This window comes from Tachysurus fulvidraco, chromosome 2 (assembly GCF_022655615.1).
Source record: "Tachysurus fulvidraco isolate hzauxx_2018 chromosome 2, HZAU_PFXX_2.0, whole genome shotgun sequence".
Lineage (NCBI taxonomy): Eukaryota > Metazoa > Chordata > Actinopteri > Siluriformes > Bagridae > Tachysurus > Tachysurus fulvidraco.
This window is the reverse complement of record NC_062519.1, coordinates 5928165-5951733: the sequence shown is the minus strand read 5'-3', so window position 1 is coordinate 5951733 and position 23569 is coordinate 5928165.

Genomic DNA, 23569 nt, shown 5'->3' with positions numbered 1-23569 from the left:
ATGGGGTTGCATGGGTGCGTGTAGCATGGGCAGCTTACACATGGCACCATCAATGCCGAAAGGTATATACAAGTTCTTGAACAACATATGCTGACATCGAGACGTCACATCTTTCAGGGAAGACCTTGCATTTTCCAACATGACAATGCCAGACCACATACTACATCAATTACAGCATCATGGCTGTGTAGAAGGATCCAGGTACTGAAATGGCCAGCCTGCAGTCCAGATCATTCCTATTCCTAATCTTGAGCAACTTGTCTCCTCAGTTCCCAGACATTTCCAGACTGTTATAAAAAGAAGAGGGGATGCCACACAGTAGTAAACATGACCAATGCAGTTGGATTGGACAATTGGACAATGAAACAACAAACCTAACACGTGAGAATTAAATGTAATGCTAATAATCATTCATGTAGCAGTTCTAAACTTCTCTAAAGTTGGCCTCATGATGCATTTATTTTATGTTTTAATTTATTATTATATTACTAGTAACATTTAATGTTTCCATATTTATTAATATATCTATATTTTATTTTAGATATGCTCTCATTTATCTGCACTTAGTGTAATATCTTACTGTATTAGGTGTTGCACATATTAAATCAATAACATGAAGGAATTTAAATTAAATAACGCTTGACTTGAATGTCTGGTGTGTTCACTGCTCTAAAAAAGGATTTTAGCTATTTTCTTGCGAGCAGTGCGTACTGTTTATGTAATCCAGTGCCTTCCAGTTATAGACAACAAGATGTTTAGCTGCTTGAATAATCTAATGCTGTAATAGAAATGCGTATCTAGGGCAAGTATCCTTTTGGGAATATTTCAAACATGATCCACAAGATGAATTAAATGGACAGAGAAAACAGATTTGGGCATGTAGCAAAAACACTTTGCACAGAGATCCTCATATGTGACTTTTGGCATTTACTGTACATGATACTGATTGTGAACACCTTCTGATTAGATGGATAATGCCTTATAAACAAATACAAATATGAATTGTAGGTGTTCCAGATAGATAGATAGATAGATAGATAGATAGATAGATAGATAGATAGATAGATAGATAGATAGATAGATAGATAGATAGATAGATAGATAGATAGATAGATAGAAGGTTGTGGGACAAACATGGACCACATTTATTAACATGAATATTCTGCATCCTTGGTCATTTAGTTCTTTTTTTAGTCTGATCGTGATGGTATAAATTAGGCAGTTAGTATTATATTTCTAGTTATAGGCCTAATGAATTCATTGAAAATCAGTGTATTGAGCTAACAACAATTATAATAACTGGTATAAAAAAAAGACCTTCCCTCATTCATCCAGAAACACCCAGAGTGCACAGAGCAGTTCCATCCCAAAATCCCACAGCCTCATTTGAACAATATATAGCCTTTTTCATGACTTTTCCCACTGAAATCGGTAGTGCGTAGGCTGAGACCACTCACCCTCCCAGTCCTAAACACCTGTGACCTGAGAAAGGGAGTCAGCTGTGAACTCAACGGCGGCTATCAATTGCCAGTCGATATGGCCCACATCCAATATCCACAGTCATCTTGACTCAAACCCAGGCCAGCTGCACACATTGTGATTGATTAGAGCCAGTCTGGCATTGAGCCTCGCCTCTAGGACAGGCAGGTGGCACTCTCTTTCTCTCTCTCTATTAATCACACACACACACACACACACACACTTACCCACTCCCACACACTCCCATACATACAAACACAAGCTTTATTGCCAAGGTTGATCGAACCCCTCATGTATGGAGAGACACGCACAGAAATGAATTGAGCTACTCCAACATCTTTTTTTTTTTTCTGTGAGTTCATAATATGCTTATTCATTGTCCACTGAGGCAGTTTTATGAAGACATGTGTGGCTTCACAGAGTGTAACCCTCTTAAGAGCCTTGTTGTTCATACTGTATATTGTAAATGCATGTTATGCTTGTAACTTAACTTTATGAACATATTTGTTTTTCTACCATGTTTAAATAGATGTATGTATAGAAAATACTATCTATCTATCTATCTATCTATCTATCTATCTATCTATCTATCTATCTATCTATCTATCTATCTATCTGTATGTATGTATGTATACGTGTGTGTATGACCTTCTAACTTTATATACCTAATATATCTAGTATATATGTAATCAGATTTATAGATAATAAGTAAGCATATACAGTATGTACTATGTTTGTACTATGTATGTACTATATATATATATATATGTGTGTATATAGTATATGTGTATATTATTGTTGTTTTCAGTCCTCTTGGATGTGATGTCCTGTACATACAACAGAATTAACAATAAAGCTGACTGATTGCATTGTGAAACTACTGTAAAAGCCCAAAGTTCAGTGTGTCTACACCCTGGATGGAGTGCCAACCCATCGCAGGGTACACACACACTCTCATTAACTCACGCAATCACACACTACGGACAATTTTCCAGAGATGCCAATTAACCTACCATGCATGTATTTAGACCGGTGGAGGAAACCGGAGTACCCGGAGGAAACCCCTGAGGCACGGGGAGAAGATGCAAACTCCGGACACACAAGGCGGAGGCGGAAATCGAACCCCGACCCTGGAGGTGTGAGGCGAGCATGCTAACCACTAAGCCACCATGCCCCCCACTACAGGCACCTTTTATAGAAAAAAATATATATATTTTTTCAATAATATATAATTGAAAAATAATTTAATAATAACAATCATTTTCCGTATTTACTATGCACCCCTTATTATCTCCACACATTTCTTCACTGCAGTCTATGACTAATATGACTAATAGACATATAATTAGTAGATCCAAAAGTCAAACAGTAAATATTAATCTTCTGACTTGTCATCACCCTAGAAGTGTAATTGAAAAAAAAATCTAAGTGAAATTCATTATTAATACTATTTTTTTTATTTTTAATCAAAGTAGCCTTTTATTAAAGCCATGAGTCACTTTTCTAAATGGGAACAAGCTATGATGTGAATTAAAATCTTCATATTCTCTAATATTTCCTCTTCATTATTTAACACAATTTCTTAACCAAAAAAAAAAAAAAAAATCAAACTGACATTTAATCATATTTCATCAAGTGTTTTTGTCTGTTACTGACTGAGTTCCCGTATTAACGCTCGCTCATTGTTTCTATCCTTTATTCTTTTTGACATCTCTTTTTAAGTTCACGTCACTTGCTTGAGGTGGTTTTTTCTTCTTTTTCTTAAACTTTAGCTCATCCTGATATATTTATGTGTACAAAACTTTTCACTATAGATATTATGAGAGGCCCAAAGACGTACTGCTGGAAAATGCACATTGACCTGTGTACACTATGCATCTTAGTCAGAGAAAGTGAGGGCCAACAGGGAGCTAGGAAACTAGCAGAAGAGCATGAAAAAGCTCTTAAAGGTGTTTTTTTGTTTGTTTTTTTCTCGGACCGACTCACAGTAGGAGTGCTGTTTCTAAAGGAGTTGTGCACTATACAGTAGCATACAAGATATGACACACAGCATGGTTTCATGATGGTCTCACTTTATGTAATATGTCTCATTTCTCTCGTCAGGAGAAGGGAAAAAAGGACATACAGTAGAAAGGGTCCTTAAATGAAAGTAGAACGAATGTGTCAAAGTCTTACTCAATTAAAAGTGGGAGTGGAAGTGAAGTTTGCAGCCAAAGATGTACTCGGGTGAAAGAAATGTCGTGTTTTCGTGTAAAGATGAACTTTGATTACTCGTTGAAAACTTTTAGCTAGTAGCAATTATGCCACTTGGCTTGAAACATCACTCAGTTTTGTTGCTTATATGCATAATTAAAGCTATATAGTTTGCTAATGAATTAACCAGAAGTCAAATATCATGTAAATAACCAATATTAACCATTAACCAGAATTTATCTAGCTAAATCACTTTACTACTACTTATACTATAGGCACTGTACAGCCTCCATTTGCTTTTAAACAACTTCAGCTCTCCATATTGTGGATGTTAGAAATGTTCTTGTGAGATTGTGGTCCATGTTTGACATGATCACCTTGCACTGTTTCGTTCTACTACATCTCAAAGGTGTGACTCAAATGACTGTGATTCCACTGTAGAACTGTTGTCATGAAGAAACGCACATTCAATTGAATTCAATTTTATTTGTATAACAATGGACATTTGCTCACTGCAGCTTTACAGAACATGAGATATATACTACAAAAGTTTAAGATTAATATTATACAAAAGTTCAAGATTAGTATTAAACTTGTATTTAAAAGATAAAAGTAGCATTTGTTGATATACAAAAGCAATTTTTGTATTTTGTTTAATTATATATTAAAAAAATGTGTTCATTATTTTGCACATTTATTGCACTGATTGGTTTATTTTTGTCATTAAATACATAGACATAAAATGAATTAAGGAATTGAAGCTATTCACAGTTTTGTTTATATTCATGTGTTGTCTCCACCAATTTTTGTCCCTAATCTGTTTTGATTAATCTGGCATGTTTTCAGATTACGTCCCGATTTGTGTCTGTATTTAAACCTTTGTGTGTGATATTCTTGGCGGAGTATACAGTCCGTGCTCTCAAGTCCGCAACATTACTTAACCTCTGTTCCTTACTGACTAAATCTGTCTTTGCCTATGCTAACCTTGTCTTTTTGGCCACAGCCTGTTCTTTGACCTTTTTGTGACACTAGGAATGCACATGACACTAGGAATGTAATTATTATCCTCTGTATTGCTGTTTACTGAAATAAAGTTTAGCACATTGTTTTACTGTTCTTTACCTATTAGCATTTAGCTGTGCCAAAAAACGGGGGGCACGGTGGCTTAGTAATTCACCTCACACCTCCAGGGTTGGGGGTTCGATTCCCGCCTCCGCCTTGTGTGTGTGGAGTTTGCATGTTCTCCCCGTGCCTCGGGGGTTTCCTCCGGGTACTCCGGTTTCCTCCCCCAGTCCAAAGACATGCATGGTAGGTTGATTGGCATCTCTGGAAAATTGTCCATAGTGTGTGGTTGCGTGAGTGAATGAGAGTGTGTGTGCCCTGCGATGGGTTAGCAGTCCGTCCAGGGTGTATCCTGCCTCTATGCCCGAGGCTCAGGCTCCCCGTGACCCCAGAAGTTCGGATAAGCGGCAGAAAATGAATGAATGAATGAATGAATGAATGAATGTGCTAAAAACAAAAATGAACCTGTCCTGAAATCGTTGCTTTAACTATAGAAAAGATGACTAGTTGTCTACTTTTTTGAAAAAACATTAGGACATGAGTATGAGGAGTCTGGTTCCTCTCAAGGTTTCTTTCTCATATCATCTAAGGATGTTTTTCCTCACCACACTCACCTCCAGCTTGCTCATTAGGGATAGATCTTAGATATAAAGAGTAATTTAATTTTAAACTTAAAATTTATTCTGTTTATATGCTTCTAAAATGCTGCTTTATGACATGTCCATTGTTAAAATAAAAGTAAATTAAACTACATTTAATTGAACAGAGCATCACGTAGCAGACAAATGAAGCTCTGCTGGATTTTTACTTTTTTCCTGTTAATTATAATTCACACCATTTATGCCTTTACCTCATTACAGTCGCTTCAAACCAATTTACCTCATTAAAGTCGCTTCGAAACAACTGTACTATGATTCATTTACAATTTAGTTTGCGCTCTGACAGTCTCAGCAGTCCTGATCTGTGCTATTTCTTCTCTACTCTTCCAAGCATCACGCTTTACTAATTAATTGCAAACCAATTTGTTTGCTGAAGCAGACAATGACACGTCACATAACTACATCATTCTCATTGCAATTTGCTAGGGTCATACCCATGATTGAGGATTTCTTTTCATCTGAAATTCCATAGATGTTAGTCTTCATGTCGGACTCCCATCCCAAATCTTCTGCTCCAGATCCATAATTGCTATTTTGTCATTCGAGCGAAACACGTTGTGAGAGAATGTTACTGCTTGCCATCTCTGCATAAGAGTTGGAGTACCTAATTAACGGTTTGTTTTCTAAACACTAGAAGCCGACGCATTCTCCAAGTGCTACATCAAGCATTTCAAGCACTTACTCAAATTGCAAAGCACTTGCAGTTTATTTTGCTTTGTTTTGATTTTTGATTTTTTTTTGTTGTTTTACTGCCTGAGAACAATGAAAGCAATTAATGCAAATCCAGTAATTTTCTGCAAGACTAATCTATTTTGTACCAAGTTTGGAATTGCTGAGGATTGGCATTCACATGGGGAAAATTACGCTCACCAAGTGAAATCATTCGTTCAGAATTCAGTAAAATTTGCGAAAATGCATTATGAAAATAATTTTAAATAGAGAGAAAATTTTTTTTTAGTTTTTTAATTAATTAGTTAGTTGTTTTTTAAGGTTTTTATCCTCACTGGACATTTCAAGACAGTTATGATGTAACTTTAACTTGCAGTCTGATTTTATCTACTTTCATCACATCGAAAATTACACTTTTAGCCAATTAAGGCTGTCAGCAAAACCTTTTCCAACATCAAAAGCAAAGGATAAAAATGTTTTTTTTTTGTTTTTACGTGACATTTTTCCTATAAAAAATGAAAGGTTTCAAAACGTTTTTGAAAGATAGTGGATCGTCATAATTGCACTTGCTTTTCAAGTAGGAACAGATTGCAAATCCATGTACTTTTCATGAAGATCTTACTAATATATGACATGGCAATTGGCTCAAAAAAGGCTTAGCATCTAGACTTTTATTAGGAGACAGAAAACACTGCAGTGTTTTGCTAACAATGCAGAAGCCTGGGGCTTTCAAGATATGTCGTAAGTCTCATTTTCTCAGGACACTAGAAGTTGTGTAACTTCTGAAAGGTTAATGCTCTTTCTTTCTTTCATATATACAACTGAATGAAGAAGGAAGCTGCTGTAAAGTAACAATACATCAGTGAGTATATCAGTGTGTACATCAGTGTGTATATGTGTGTACATCAGTGTGTATATCAGTGTGTACATCAGTGTGTGTATCAGTGTGTACATCAGTGTGTGTATCAGTGTACATCAGTGTGTGTATCAGTGTGTATATGTGTGTACATCAGTGTCTATATCAGTGTGTACATCAGTGTGTGTATCAGTGTACATCAGTGTGTATATCAGTGTGTGTATCAGTGTGTATATGTGTACATCAGTGTGTGTATCAGTGTGTGTATCAGTGTGTACATCAGTGTGTGTATCAGTGTGTATATGTGTGTACATCAGTGTGTGTATCAGTGTGTACATCAGTGTGTACATCAGTGTGTGTATCAGTGTGTACATCAGTGTGTGTATCAGTGTGTGTATCAGTGTGTACATCAGTGTGCACATTTATATTCAATCTAAAACCACATAAATATGTGAGAGTTATGTGGCTTTAGACCCATTTTAAATTAAATCATTTCATTTTTAAATAAAAATCATTTTACATACCCCCCCCCCTTTTAACAAAATATTTTCACGTATGAGCGAGTTAAATGATTCATTTATTTTCACATGCATTTTGTACAAAATTCATTTTCAAGTGATTTTCCACAAGATTAAATAATTTGTGTTATCATTTTTAAATTACTTTTTGGAATTATTTTCATGCAGCTTGTTTAAAATTCATCATCATGTTTTTTTACATGCATCATTTATTTCACGTAATACACACATCATTTATTTTTACTTACTGTACAAGAGAAACAAATTTTTCTAGGACAACATTAACAAACATAATATAGAAAACAATATGAATATACTTCATGATGTGCTAATATTATTAAATAATCATGATTATGGTGGTAACAGTAACTCATTCTCAAATATCACACGATTTGGCAGTGTTTTATTACAGTGTCTCTGCATTTGGCACCCAAATATTATGGAGCTTTTAAGACCTTCAGACAGTATCAATGTGCATTTGGGAGCAGTTTCTAATCATAACATTTTTTCAATAACAAGAAGTACAACTTTTCTTGGCTGGAATGATTGCCGCAAACCTCACATGCCATCCCAAAAGACCTCAGAGACTTTTTATGGTAACTGAAACAATATTTAGACAAGCCAGGTAAGTCTCACTGGCTTTGTAAAAAGAAATGAATGTTAGTGACATGTCATACGGCGCTAATTAAATGTGATCAAACGCCTTTCAATGGTGTAATACATTGGCTTTGCAAACAAAGACCTCCATAGTTCAGTTGTTAAGGCAGAGCAAAGTGTAAGTAGAATTTAAGGGCATGTAAATGAGGTTTATTGTTCTTGTATCCCTCAAAATTTTCTACACACAGTTTAACTCTAACAACTTTTGTCTTCAATAGTTTAAAAAATGCACTAACTAGCCTACGATCCTTCTTAAAGTACCACATGACTAAGCTAACAAATTTATAGGACATATAAAATGTAAATATTTGATATGTTTGTTTTTGATTAGGAAATTAAAATGTCACCAGAAAGTGAGTCATGGAATATTCAATTGTATGGTGAGTTCTTACCAGTGCCCCAATTTATTTACATGATATATTGATTCACCACCTTGGTAGCTAGATATCTGATTGTGATGCACCCAAAGTACTACTGTTGTTTATTTGGGATGTCTGGAAACATATGTATTTATTTTTGAAGCATATTATTGTTTTATGCTATTATTGACAGCTCAGACTATTCTCTGCCTGAACACCAGAAGGGCATTCTGGCTAGCTTTGTTTTTCTTGTGCCATGTGCCTTTGTTTTAGTTCTGTGTTCATGTGTTAACCCTGCCCTTTCCTTAATCCGTTCCCGCCTCTGCACACCTGTTCTCTGTGTCTCAATGATTGTCCTCTCTTTATATATCTGTTGTCTTGCGCTTGTTGTTTGCTGAGTCCTTGTGCTACTGTTTCTCCGTCTTTGGGTTGTTGATTCTGTTTCCGTGTTTCCAACCTTTTTATTATTTATCCTAATAAACCCCCATTTTATGTTATCTCTGCTTTTCGGTCTGAATTTTACAGTAATGTATACATGCATGTCATTGCAGAGAAATGTAATTTTAATGCAACTTTTCCAGCATGTATGATTTACAAAGAATAGGAGGCATTAATATTTTGAAATATACACCTCTAGCTCTGCTGTATTTCGAAATGATTCTAAAATCAACATATATCAGACATGAGCATTGGGCTATTACTGTAGAATTGCTTGTTGTAAATGATATCATTCAATCTTGTAAGAGAAATCAATATTTTGCTGTTCATTTCATCGACCTGTACAACGCATTTGACACAGTCAAGCAGAAGCTCCTGCGAACACTGGCCTCTATATGTCAGTAAAATTAAATGGGTTCACGATATCTCTGATTTAACTTAACATCTGGATATATGTGGATGGTGTCCATTTTCTGATTTTGTTGGAATCTGACAGGGTATTCTTCAATAATCTATTTTCTTTTTTTAGCTAACTTTTTTTTTAGCTAACTTTTGTTTGTTGTATCCTTTGTCATCAGGAAGCGCTCTGTGTATGTTTGTGTCAATTGTCTGCCCTGTCTGCCTAGTGCAGGTGGAAAATAAAAAAATATATATAAAATATATTTGGGAGAGGATCATGCCTGGTTGGCCCTCGAGGGAGCCGGCTGCATGCATTGCGTGGGATCTGCGCAATCTCCGATCCTGCTTGGCTGTATTTTCAGCTTTAGCTACACCTCATGGTTTGGATCCTGGGCGGCCGGTCAGCGTGCCCAGGCCCAGACCCTTCAGGCGAGATCGGACCTTATGATCGGACCTTATGGTAGGCTGGCTAAGAAGGAAACCTGATGCCCGAGGGCTGGGATGCTTAGGACGGTCCTTTTAGGCTTTTACAGCCCAAATTTTATTGTTCCCAAGAAGGACAGGGGGTACGTCCAATTTTAAACCTGCAGGCTCTGAACTGTACTCTTAAGACTTACAAGTTCAAGATGCTCCCGCTCAAGTTTACTTTGTTCCAGATCATGTCTGAGTACTTTGTAATGCTTATTTTCACATAGTCATTTTTCCAGAGCACAGGAAGTTCCCCAGGTTCGCTTTTAGTCAGTGTTCTCCCTTTTGGCCAAGCCAAGAGAATCTAATGAATACTGGGGCTCCCTCCACTAGGAAGCTGAATTGGAGGCTTTTTTGCCTCTGGTGCAATGAATGCTGTCAGGATCCAGTTCACTGACCAGTCAGTTTAGTGCTGGAGTTCCTGCAGTCTTGCTTTTCTTGGGGCCTGTCCTACTTTAAAGGTATATGTGGCAATATTGCTGCGAACCACGGACCTGGGCCTCCTTGGGTGGGCACCCTCGGGTCTCTTGGTTTCTGCGTGGTGTCAGGTGGCTGAGGCCTTCCGGCAGACCGCACCTTCCTACCTGAGACCTTTCTGTGGTCCTGGAGGGGATGCTGGTAGCCCCCTTTGAGCCCATGAAGTCAGTTTCTGAGAATTTTCTGACCCTGAAGATGGCACTGCTCCTGACGCAGCATCGAGTTCTCTCGAAAGGGAGCCAGGTTCCCTGAGAAGGGAACAAGATGGGCATCCGGGCATCCTCTCGTGCTTCCTTAAGACAAATAGAAGCTGGAGTAATGTGATGTAGATTGTAAATCTGATGTGTTACTGATGCGTAATCACTTCATCAACTGTCCTTCCTAGTGATGATTTTGAACTACAAAATCATTGCAAATACATTTCAGCCCCAATAAAAAGGCTATACTTTAAAGAAACATTGTATAAATCATTTTCCAGCCAAAACTCAGTTCTAAGCTTGCAGTTCAGTCCATATGCAGCATACCCAGGTGTCCATCGTCGACCATCTGCCAAGCTTCTAACCAATCACTGGGGAAATCTCAGCAAATACATGAGGACCATAAGAGCAAAGTCTCTCACAAAAAGCTCAGATTCCTCTGTAGCTTCTGCTGAGTCTGTCTGCCGTACATGATTAAAACATGGAGTCAGTCAAGCTTAATGTGCTTAAAACACACACAGACACTTTTTATATTGTATACATGCAGAATCTAAGATCAGCTTCACATTCTGCACAGCTAAATACTCATTAATCATGTCAAAAATATGGAAATTCTGACACACATCAGCTGTAAAGGTGGCTTCTGTTTCAATCACAAACTCACTTTCATAAATGAATAACTATATGCTACAGTTCTTGCTTGTTTAGTTAGATAGAAAGCAATTAACTGTTGCCAGGCAGCAATAAAAAATTATAGTGGTGTAATAGAAATCACATTGCCTAGTGTGATAAGGGAATTTGGAAAAAGCTAATCCAGGAATAGCATGCATAAAGCACTTCCCAGCAATCCTGTGATATTGGGAATCAGCTATGACTTTTAGAATACAGTAGATGCAATGAACCTGCTGAATATTGGTTCTTGATATAATAATAGCGATGTGGGTTATTGAGGTGGTTGGGAAGGAATTCCAGAGTCATTGTCCCTAATAACAGAGCCAGCAAGATGTTTAACAAAATTCATATCAGTGATAATGAGTGAAATTGATTTCATTTGGTTTAATAAGAATGAAGTGATGAGAAACGTTAGAACTGCTAGCTCTGCCTCCTAGCATAATCTGACATGTAATTATACTAAGTACTGAATTTGAATGTGAACATAATTTTTTTTTTTTTTACTTTCTTTTTTTCCCATTTTGGTAATTTGCCAATTGCCCTATAACACAATACTTACCTAGTGGGAAGGGTGATGAGTAACACATGCATCCTCTAAGATAAGGAAAAGCCAGGCATACATCAACACTTTAAACTGATTCTCATGCTGCATCACAGGGCAAGTAAATGGAAAACGCTATATGCCCTCTTCCACATACCATACTATAAGTCATGGATAGTTACTGAATCCGTGGGATTCAAACAAACAGACCTTTTCAATTTTGTGTAATTTCATCCAGGTGCATTTTAACCCTGTGTTTGCATGATGTATAAGCCCATAGAAAACAAGATGGACCTGTTGTTAACATTTTACCTTTTTGAGTTCTGATGGGTTTTCCCAAAATGGTATGCAAAAGTTTCACATTATATCCATTTCTTCCAGCTCAAATTCCAGTTCTTTATGACAAATGATGATGATGTTTATCCCAAGCACTCTCAAATTAGTGTTGTCTGATGTCTGTCTAGTGTCTGCAGTAGTGTATGTACAAAAAACATTATCTGTGTTATAAACATACAAATTATCAGACAGTTATGTGACTTACCATCCCAGTACTGCCAAGCTGCCAAGTTTGGGTCCTTGTGCAAGATTCTCAATCCTCAACAGCTCAGTGTCTGCCAGAATGAGCCAAAATGTAATTCCCTTTCTCAGATTTGCCTAGTAGCTCTGCTCTCTGCAAGTCGTTCTTGAGTACAGCTCAAGGATGCCAACAGAATATCCATTAGTGTCAGACGAATTGACTACAGCATTAATTGAAATCCCATATTGATCTTATCAAGTTAAAGGCATTCTGCAAAATGTAATTCCGACAGCTTGAATGAATAAACAATAGACATACAGGGCAGAAAGACTTCACTACTTGTTCTCTTAATAGAATGGACAATGTAATGCCTGACATAAAAAAGGAGGAAAAAAAACAATATATCATCTCAATGATATGATAGGACATTTTTTAATGGACAGCACTTATTTTAACTCTTTTTACAATTAAACTGATGTTCCATTAAGCAGGTGGAATGGAAATCGACTTTTTCAATCAGTATAAACAAATTAATCATTTTATTGCCACAAGTCAGATATAAAATTAGTCTGTTTTTTTTTCTATGTTGGGATAACCTTACACAGAATTTTAGTGGTTGAATGTAACACCTTCAAATTTAAGATGCTTTAAACACGCTACTTGAGGCATCTCCTAGATTTATTGAAATTTTATAGGAATTTATTGGCTAGGAAAAAGCAGAAACACATAAAACTACAAATTCCTAAAGCCCAGAGTATGCTTTAATATGAGCCATAACGCACTATTGTGGAGTGTTACATGACAAACAAATTCAATGCTGAACATTGACACCATCAAAACATACACACATTTTAGTTTTTGCCCTGTGATAAAAATATCAATGTAGATCACTTTCCAAGCAGGAACCTTTCATAGTAGCAGTTAATATTAATGTCATGAAGTGAATGTGTCGATTTTATAATAGGTTTCATATACGTATAGGTTCTTAAATTAGAGGAGAATTTAAAATCCTGAATCCAAAAGGTGGAGGAGTTTCTGTACCTGTACAAAGGTAGAGTCTGTTATCTGATGGATAATGGTAAATATGTTGGAGCTCCAACATATTTACCATTATCCATCAGATAATGGTAAATATGTTGGAGCTCCACAAACAAAACGGCTGGCATTCATTTGATAGTGGATTAGTTTGGCAAATTATAAAGCAGACATTTGCAGCACTAAGAACATTAAGCCCTTTCTGTTTGTCGGTAGCTCATGAACAGAAGATTCTAAGTGCCTGAACTGAAGATGTTGCAATGTAGAGCAACTGATTTTGTTTTATCCAAATTAGTACATGACTGTTATGATTGGTCATTAGTCTTTCTTAAAATAACTTTTAATACTTTATTATTTCTATAGTAACAGCTTAATCAAAGTAAAACTGCTAAATTCCAGTTTTAGGTCTTGTTCCTGCAGCTCAGTTGTTAAGGTGTTGGAGCAGCAGGTCATGAGTTCAATTCCCTCTTACACCAGTCTGTGCTAAATGCCATAAATGTAAAAAGTGTATAGATGTTGATGTAGCGTTTATTGTTAAATAGAAAAATATTAATTTAGTTTCTTTTGAAAAGAGTTCTCAAGTGTAAGCACAATGGAACAGTTAAAAGAAAAGGCTGATGAAGGAATGACTGCAATAATATACATGATAAAATTAACTGGATTGTTTCATGGAAGTTTCAGAGAATAAAATTTAACTGGAAACACATAAAGAATAAAATTTTGTTCTTTATATAAATTGAAATAAAAGCTTTCTATATATTTGGAAATAATTTGGAAAAATAATTATATATATATATGTTTATTGGGTATTATGTATAAAATTATATCAATTTCTGATTAACATGATAAACACGTATAAAATAAAGAAATGTTTACGATATAGTTCATTAGCTATTTTTGTTTTACAGTATGTATTGATGGACATGTTACTTGAATACTGAATAAACTGGCCAAGATTGGGTTAAAATATCATATATTGCATTGTCAACAGTTTTTTGCTAAACCTCAAGAATGCAATACTCCAGAGCCTCATTGACCTGCTCTTTCAGATGTATATACAAATAGATGTCTTGGTCATGCATACACAATAATTAGGCAAATTAACCAATGTATTTAATGAAATTAACTAAGGAATTTGCCATTGAAACTTCCAAGCCAACTAAATTAAAGGAAAATCTACTCTTCCCACCACTGGGACTGTTTTGTAATGCTATTGCTATTCAACTCTAACAGGAATCCAAGCTGTTTCATAACAGCTCGATACTGATTTTATCCGCTGTCCCCACTTTAGATCAAACAAGACTTGATTATTTGTCATAAATACCAGGAGGAGGGGGTGCTGTAGCTCTGCCATGCCTGTCTACTTCTACATGAATGTTTTGCTTAATGGCTGGAAGGATTGAACATTTTCCACCATGCTTCAAAAGAAATAGGGACACTTGTGCATCTTAATTACAGGATGTAATGATGCTTGTCTGTTCAGATGACGCGACCATTCATAATCAAATTGCGATGCCTGAAGAGGATCTGAGGAAAATGGTGTCTTATTCATATCAAATAATTAACGCAGAGACACAAAGCACGTGCCATGAGTGTTAGGATACTGAAAAAAATGACCATATTTTCTTTTTACTCAGGTTTATTAGATATTATATAAGGAAATGGACAGGGTGTCTTCACTAATAAAGATTTTCACTGCATAAATTGGATTCAATTGTTAAATTTAAACAATATTTCCACCTTATTGTTTGTTTGTTTACAAATCCTCAGTCATGCTAGTGGTTTTTTTTTTCACATTGTTCAAATGCATGCACTTAACAGATTCTTCAGGTGTTTGACAAAGGTTTGACAGACTCCATCAACTGACTGCCTTTTTGTATGTATACATTTAAAAATGCATGGATGTATTTTTGAAAAGGCTGTTCATGAGAACCAGTGAAAAAGTCCTATTAGTATTGAAGTAGGCAATTTATATTGACTTGTTACATAGGCCTTTGCTCTTTTTTACTCTTATAATCCTGGACTAAATCGGTATTTAACCTTAGAATGTGGGGTGAAATTGTGTCAGATTTGTTCAAGATAGCTAGCTATGTAGCTTTAGCAGTGAAGAGTATAAACATTATAAAGTATTAATCTTTGTCAGGTTAGTTGATGTTAGTTTTGGTTATTTAATGTCCCCTAAATGTTACATTGTAATGTTAAATATAAAATTTTTAATATAAAATGCTATGATTTTGCTGTAGCAACTCCCAGCAACTGTACGATACACTGACTAGATCATGTCAGAATGACATTTTACTATTACACAGACACATTGTTAGTCTATTCTTTGTCCATTTTTACAAATGTTTCCCTCTTTCCTGTGTTTAACAGTATTTTAATGAGCTTACTTATACCAATGTAGATTTTGACAGCATTGTATTGAAGAACAACCACTGATGTGAAAATGAAAATGAAACTGTGGCTTTATAAAGAAATAATACATCTAACAAAAAAAAAAAAAATACATTCTAAACTAGAATATATGTAACTCTGGTGCTATTCCATACTATATACTATTTTATGATAAGGCTATATCTTATTTGCCACACTATTTCTGAGTCAAATGTTTACCATTCTTATCAGTTATTATGAATACCCATATGACCCTTACATGACATGTTTCACCCCACTGCTGTATAAAGAAATGAATTATTAATGTGAAAATAGGCATACATAGTGTGAGTATGTGAGAGAAGCAGGATTATAAGCTGTGAGGGTGAAATTTGTGACTCCATCAAAGTTCACCCTGTGACAGGTTTATGTGTGGTCCAGGGCTCTTATAACGGACTATAAATTTCCTCTCAGTAGCAAGAGCTGGCAGCTAAATAAAAGATGAGTCCCGGAACATGAGACTTGTCAATCTGCCATTATACATCCCTCCCAAAGCGCTGACCAAAGACGGGTGAAGAGACATGAGCGGAATGAGTAAGGCTCTGAGATGTTTAAAGCAGGGACAAACCTAACACACCTGAGGAGATTGACATGGCTACAAAGGCTAAAGGTGACCAGAGAAGCATGATAGTCATACAAATACAGCGACACTGTTGCATTTGCGTTCCAAAGTGTTATCTGCTGCAATGTTTGTAATGTCATGTCATTTACCTACTGTATCTGCAGGAATCTCAGAATAATAAGAACTGATATTGGACCGATTAGTAATATTTGTAGGTATTAATGATTAGGCATAAACATAAAATTGATTAACATAAACATAAAAAATAAGATGCATTTTGGTGCATATAAGCCATGATCAAAATGGAATTTCTACCTGTTTTGTTGTGCCCTTGTCCATGAATTTCTTTATATCACACTCCAGATTGCTGGTTAATATCTCATATTAATTTAGATCATTAGGGTTTAGTATTCATGTATGTAGCCTAATAAAGTCAAAATATCCATAGAAAATTAAAAAGGTAAATTTTGATATGAACAGGGACCCATTTCTACTCTCAGAAATGCCCCAAATGTTTGTTTGCTTAATTTTGCAGGCCAGAAATATTTTATTTATATTATTTATTTTAGTTATATTATTATTATTTATTAGTTATATTAGTTATATAAATATTTTTCAAGTGTGTTGAACCAATGACCTTGGACAAATATTTAAATTTAGGCTACTTCCTTATTTCTATGATGGCAACATAGTGGTGAGACTGTTTTTAAATTTATTTAGTTATTATTTCATTCTGTTTTGAATAAAATAATATTGACATATGCAGCTTTGAGGTAAACAGTGCACAACTACACAACTGGGTTGTAAGAAATTGTACAGGATTTAGGTCATAAAAATCTGATTTTTCATTGCCTGTGCAATGAGTGGCCTTCAAAGATGGTAACGAACATCAGGGGTAAACACCTAGCTCCTGGTAGTGGATACTTTTAACAAGACTGTAGTAGACTCTGTCTGGTAAATGTAGAGGGAAATTGTTGATCATTGAGCTTCTCATCTACCAGAATGTGCTAGAGTTTTTGCAAGAAAAATTCAGTTTGTTCTCTCTGTCTGCAGGGAATTTCATTTTTCCATCTCTATATAGAGTAAACCAAAGCAGATTAAAGATTCATTTGATTTAAATGGCACTCCGAGTTGTGCCTTCACCCATGCCAGTGAGTTACATCAACACCAAGATACATCCAACCAAATAAAACAAATGTCATTGTTATGCTATTAAATCCACTTCCACCCTAGGTCTATTTTTGAGCCTCTTTTACATACTTCAATTAAAATTAGTATATCTCAAAAACTGCAAGGTTTATTTGAATAATTCTGGTACCAAAATAAAGGTTAAGGTGAAATTGTTAAAATAAGTACATGCTTCTTTGAGGAACTTCTGCGCGCACACACGCCGTTCTAATGGCTTGAAAGGACACGTGACGGAGTAATTACTTGCCAGTAAGTCCATATAAGGGCATCTAGGTCACACTGCTCAAGCTTTCTTTGTCCTCAGGAAGCGCTCTGTGTATGTATGTCGTTTGTCTGTCTGTCAAATGCAGGGAGAGAAAGAAAATAGGGAAAGCCTAGGCAATATATTACAGTCAAAACACTTTAAGAGATGCGTGCATCCGTTTTATCATGGGGAACAACCCGCATTCTCTTTGCGTTGTGTGTTTGTGAGAGGAGCATGCCCGGTCGGCTCTCGAGGGAGCCGGCTGCGTGCATTGTGAGGGATTCCCTCTCCACACTCTCCGATCTCTCCTGGCTTTATTTTCGGCTTCGGATGCGCCTCGTGGATCGGGTCCTGCGTCTTCCGAGGTGGTGCAGTGGCTTCAATCATGGGGTTCCCAGGTTGAGTTAACGGAGGCGGAGTAAGAGATAGGGGTTTCCCTTTCTCTTGCCCTATCCCCTGACTCCATTCGCTTGGTTTCGGTTTGGGAGCTCGCGCTGCGATTTCTCCCGACCCGGAAGAGAGCATGCTGCTTTCTGCGTACGGCTCTGAGGAGCTCATTGTCGTAGGGGAGGGGCTTTCCACCTCTGAACAGCCAACACAATCAGTGGCGTTCGAGGAGCTCCTCGAGGTGGTAACTCGTGCTGTCGCGAGGTTGAATTTAGTTTGGCCTGAAGAGGAAGTTAGTGTCGTCCGTTTTAGGCTGGACGACCGTTTTCTGACTTCAGGCCATCAGCCACCATCATGCAGACATCTGCCGTTTCTTCCAGACCTCCATGCTGAGGTATCGAGGTCTTGGAAAAATCCTTTTTCGGCGCGTATATTTTCTCCAGCCATATCTGATTATTCACCCATTATGGGGCTAGAAGGCCATGGGTATGGGGCGATGCCTAGAGTTGAAGAGACGCTGGCTAGTCTCTAATCTCTAACCTGCATTGCCCACACGGAGGAAACCTGCCCTTCCATCCAAGCCTTGTAGGAACACTTCGGCCCTTGTGGGTAAGGCCTATGAGGCAGCGGGTCAAGCGGGAGCAGCACTGCACACCATGACGGATTTGCAGGCCTACCAGGCTGACCTGCTTGCAGAGCTGGATGGCGGTGAAGGGCTGGGACCACAGGCGGTGTCTGAGCTCCGCTGAGCCACTGATCTCTCCACGAAGCAGACGGCCCGCTCTATAGGCCATTCTATGGCTGTGCTGGTTGCCACGGAGAGGCACCTGTGGCTCAATCTGACGGGCATAAAGGAGAAGGATAAATAATTTCTCCTAGATGCCCCAGTTTCACCTCAGGGTTTGTTCGGCGGTGCGGTTGGTACTGTCGTCGACAGGCACCAGGAGGTGAAACGCCAGTCGGCATTCAGGGAGTTTCTCCCTTGCCGCGAGAAGCAGCCTGGGCCATCATCTAGCCACAACCACCCCTTCTAGCTCACTCAGGGCAGTAAAAAGGGTTAGTGTGGTGGACCGTGCCCCCCGTCTAAGACTAGGGAGGCCGGTCAGCGTGCCCGGGCCCGGACCCGTCTGGTGAGGGGGGACTTTAGGTCTGTCATCTCAGCCAAGCGGGTCACAAAGGAGTCCTGATGCCCGAGGGTGGAGGCTCCTGGGAGCGTCCTATTCAGGAACGCTCCCCCTACTGCCTGCCCAGCGTATTTGTCATTTCGGTGGGCAGTAGGGCCTGTGTCGGTGTCCCCTTCTTGTGTAGATCTTCCCGGGTTAGCACCTGCCAGTGCGCTGTTTCAGGGCACCCGGGAGGTCTGCGCGAGGTTGACGTCACTGTCAGGCAGCCTGGCAGCATGGAAACTTCTGCCAGGGGTGTCTCAGTGGGTCCTGGATACTGTAGAATGAGGGTACAGGATCCAGTTTTCCTCCCGTCCTCCGCGCTTCCAGGGTATGTTGCTCACGATCATGGGCAAGCACCAGGCGGTGTTCCTCGGAGAGGAATTCCTCTCACTTCTGGAGAAAGGGGCCATAGAGCATGTTCCCCTCCCAGAGCAGGACTCCGGCTTTTACAGCCGATATTTTGTTGTTCCTAAGAAGGATGGGGGGGGGGTGCGTCCGATTTTGGACCTGCGGGCTCTGAACTGTACTCTGAAGACTTCAAGATGTACAAGATGCTCACGCTCAAGGTGATTGTGTCTCAGATCAAATCCGAGGACTGGTTTGTGACGATCGACCTCAAAGATGCTTATTTTCACATAAGCATTCTTCCAGAGCACAGGAAGTTCCTCTGGTTCACTTTTGGGGGCGAAGCGTACCAGTATCGTGTCCTTCCTTTTGGCCTAGCCCTTTCACCACACACGTTTACTGAGTGCATGGATGCTGCCCTGGCACCGTTGCGTCTCCAGGGCATTCGTGTACTGAATTATCAGGATTTTGCAGGCTATGGCAGCCAGTCATCAAAATGCTGTGCTTGCCCACATGAGGTCCTTAGGCCTCAGGCTGAACCCAGGAAATTGTGTGCTTTCTACTTCTCAGAGAACCACCTTTCTGGGGGTATTTTGGGACTCCACCACGATGCGGGCACATCTGTCTCCCACTCGAGTGGCTTCCATCTTGTCAGCAGTGAAAGCTATTTGGCTAGGCTGCGGCGTCTCTGTCAACGAGGCACAGAGGGTGCTCTGCCTCATGTCAGCAGCAGCCAATGTTATCCCTTTGGGTCTGCTTCACATGAGGCCATTCCAGCTCTGGCTCAGGGGTGCGGGCTTTCATCCTCACAGACATCCCCTCAGGGTTATACGGGTTATGTGCCGTGGGCTTCGTACCCTCCTTATGTGGAAAAGACCCCGTTTCTTGGCCTTGGACTCTTTTGACGGACGCCTCGCTCTTGGGCTGGGGCGCAGCCTTGGATGGCCACCCTGCCCAGGGTCTATGGGTGGGCCCCTGTCTCTCATGGCACATAAATTGCCTGGAGATGAGGGCTGTGGTTCTAGCGTTGAAACACTTTCTCCCACACCTCAAGGGCTGCCATATCCTAGTGCAGACAGACAGCACCGCGGTGGTGTCCTATATCAATCATCAGGGTGGTCTGCGTTCACGCCCCCTGTTCAGGTTGGTGCGGCAGATTCTGCTCTGGGCAGAGACCAGGTTTCTTTCGCTGAGAGCGGTTTTTATCCCAGGGCAAGTAAATCGGGAGGCAGACTTCCTGTCGAGGCAGGTGCTGAAGCCCGGGGAGTGGCGTCTTCACCCCCACGTGGTGGAGCGAATCTGGCAGATTTTCGGCCGGGCGGAAGTGGATTTGTTCACCTCCAAGGAGTCGACCCACTATCTGCTGTGGTTCTCCATCTATTATCCGGCCCCTTTGGGCCTGGATGCCCTGGTATGAATGTAGCTGAGGCTCCGTCTGTACACTCTACTCCCACAAGTCCTGGCCAGAGTGCATCACGACCGGGTCAACCTTCTCCTAGTTGCCCCTCGTTGGCCCTCTCAAGTTTGGTTCACTGAGGTGACAGAGACTATGCTGAATGCTAGGACACCCTCCACTAGGAAGCTGTAAGCTCTGAAGTGGAGGCTTTTTCACTTCTGGTGCAACGAGCACTCTCAGGATCCATTTCACTGCCCGATTGGTACAGTGCTGAAGTTCCTGCAGTCTTGCTTCTCTTGGGGCCTGTCCCCGTCTACTCTAAAGGTGTACGTGGCTGCGGTCACCGTGAACCTGTCCTTGGAGCCTCTTTGGGTAGAGACCTCTGGTCTCTCGCTTTCTGCGTGGTGTCAGGCGGCTGAGGCCTTCCTCTAGACCACGCCTTCCTTCCTGGGACCTCTCTGTGGTCCTGGAGGGGCTACTGGAAGCCCCCTTTGAGCCCATGGAGTCATCCTCCGAGAAGTTTCTGACCCTGAGGTCGGCTCTGCTTCTAGCCTTGACCTCTCTCAGGAGTGTCGGTGATTTGCAGGCTTTGTCGATCGCCCCCGCCAGCCTAGAATTTTCCCATGGCATGTCCAAGGCTATCCTGCACCCCAGGCCGGGATATGTCCCTACGGTGCCCAGGATGGCGGGTTGTCCAATCATCCTGCAGGCCTACTGTCCCACGCCCCATGAGTCGGCAGAACAGGGGAGGCTGCACTTGCTTTGCCCGGTAAGGGCCTTGAGGACTTACGTCCACCGCTCTAGCTCGTGGCATAACTCATCCGCCCTTTTTGTCTGTTTTGGGGGCCGGAATAGGGGTGATCCAAACCCAGGTTTCCAAACAGTGCCTGGTGCACTGAGTGGTGGAGGCCATTACTCAGGCCTATGAGGTGCGCGGTCATTCCTCACCTCTCGGCATCACGGCTCACTCCACTAGGGGTATTGCCTTGTCCAGTGCTTTAGCCAGGGGTGTCCCCATTGAAGATATTTGTGCTGCGGCAGGATGGATCTCTCCGCACACCTTTATCAGATTCTATGACCTGGACTTGGACCCCACTTCAGGGTCCCAGGTATTGCGGGGCCTGTGATATGCTGTTCCCAGTCTGCTCGTGCTCTTTCACAGCCTCTGGCACAGTCATCAACCAGTGCGTGGTGGCGTGGGTATTGGCGTTCCCATAGCGTCCCCGGGCGTCCGTTCGCGCTTCCTTCAGACAAATATAAGCTGGAGCAGTGTGACGTAGATGGACTTACTGGCGAGTAATTACTCTGTCACGTGTCCTTTCCGAGCCATTAGAATGGCGTGTGTGCACACAGAGCTTCAGACACAATTTCCTCAAATAAGCATTCCCATAGCGTCAGCACTGACGCAGCATCTTGTTCCCTTCTCAGGGAACTGGGTTACATACATAACCTGGTGTAGTTTTCTCAGCTACCAAACTTAATTGAACTGATTTATTTGTCACTATAGGTGTTCATTACATCAAAATATAAATATTTAGGGTTTGTTTTAGAATCTCCCCACCACTACATACAGTAAAAACACTAACTTGACCCATGCCAATCTGACACACAGTTGCACTTCAAAAACAATTGAGCACTTAATAACAGCAATAACTTTGGACCAAATAAACAAAATGAATCCACAAGTTTTAAAAACTTTTACCACAATATTTTTGAAAAAAATTTCAAAAGGAAAACAAAGCGATTAAATCCTGTAGAAAACTAAGTCAATGTGTATCACATTTTTACGAGACAAAACCTTTTAGAACAATCTGCTGGAATATTCAGCTTGTTTTCTTATGAATTGTTCTCATAACACTTCTCATATATTATTACCCAGAAAAGGAATGGAAAATCAAGCTTTGGGAAGAAAAAAAGAAGAAAAATATGAAGAGATTCTGTGATTGCCGGCTCAAGCTCAGAGAATGATTCACCCTGGCTGGCGTGGGAGAAATAAGCGTGGGGTGTGGATTTCAGTCACACAACAAATGAAAACATGCTCGGCGCCAGATATTTGAATTAGAACTGGCATTCTTGGGGATGTTCTGATCCCCTGTGTGAAAGAAGGGTAGTGCAGGTTCAGCTGAGCTCGGGGCAAACGGGATATTTTGTGTACAAAGCTTATTTTTGTGCTAAAATGAAGCTTGTACATGGAGTGACAAGGAACATGACATGGCACTGAGGACTGTAAGGAAAAATAAAGCATTAGTAATAAAGAATGTGTTAAAGCTGATCTTTTCATAGACCAAGTAGATAGTACAGTAGATATACGTATACTGTAGACAGTACAGTATATATTTAATGACTTGTTAAATTCCGTAAATAAACAAATAAGAAGTTTGATTTTTAGGTTTTTACAAAGATAAAAAAAATAAAAACAGTCACAAGAAGTAGACAAGGTCAGCGTTCAAAAAAACGCAGCCAAGAATAAAAGATCAGATAAAAGACAGACAATATTATCGCTATCAATCTTCTCAAGGTCAATATGCAAGCAGGAAGGGGGTCAAAATGCTAGAAAACAAGAGAAACAAGCTAGAAGACAAAGACCAAGATGAGAAAGTGAAGAAACCTGCAACTCATGGTCTGTTTTGGGCAAGGGTCTCATGATATTTC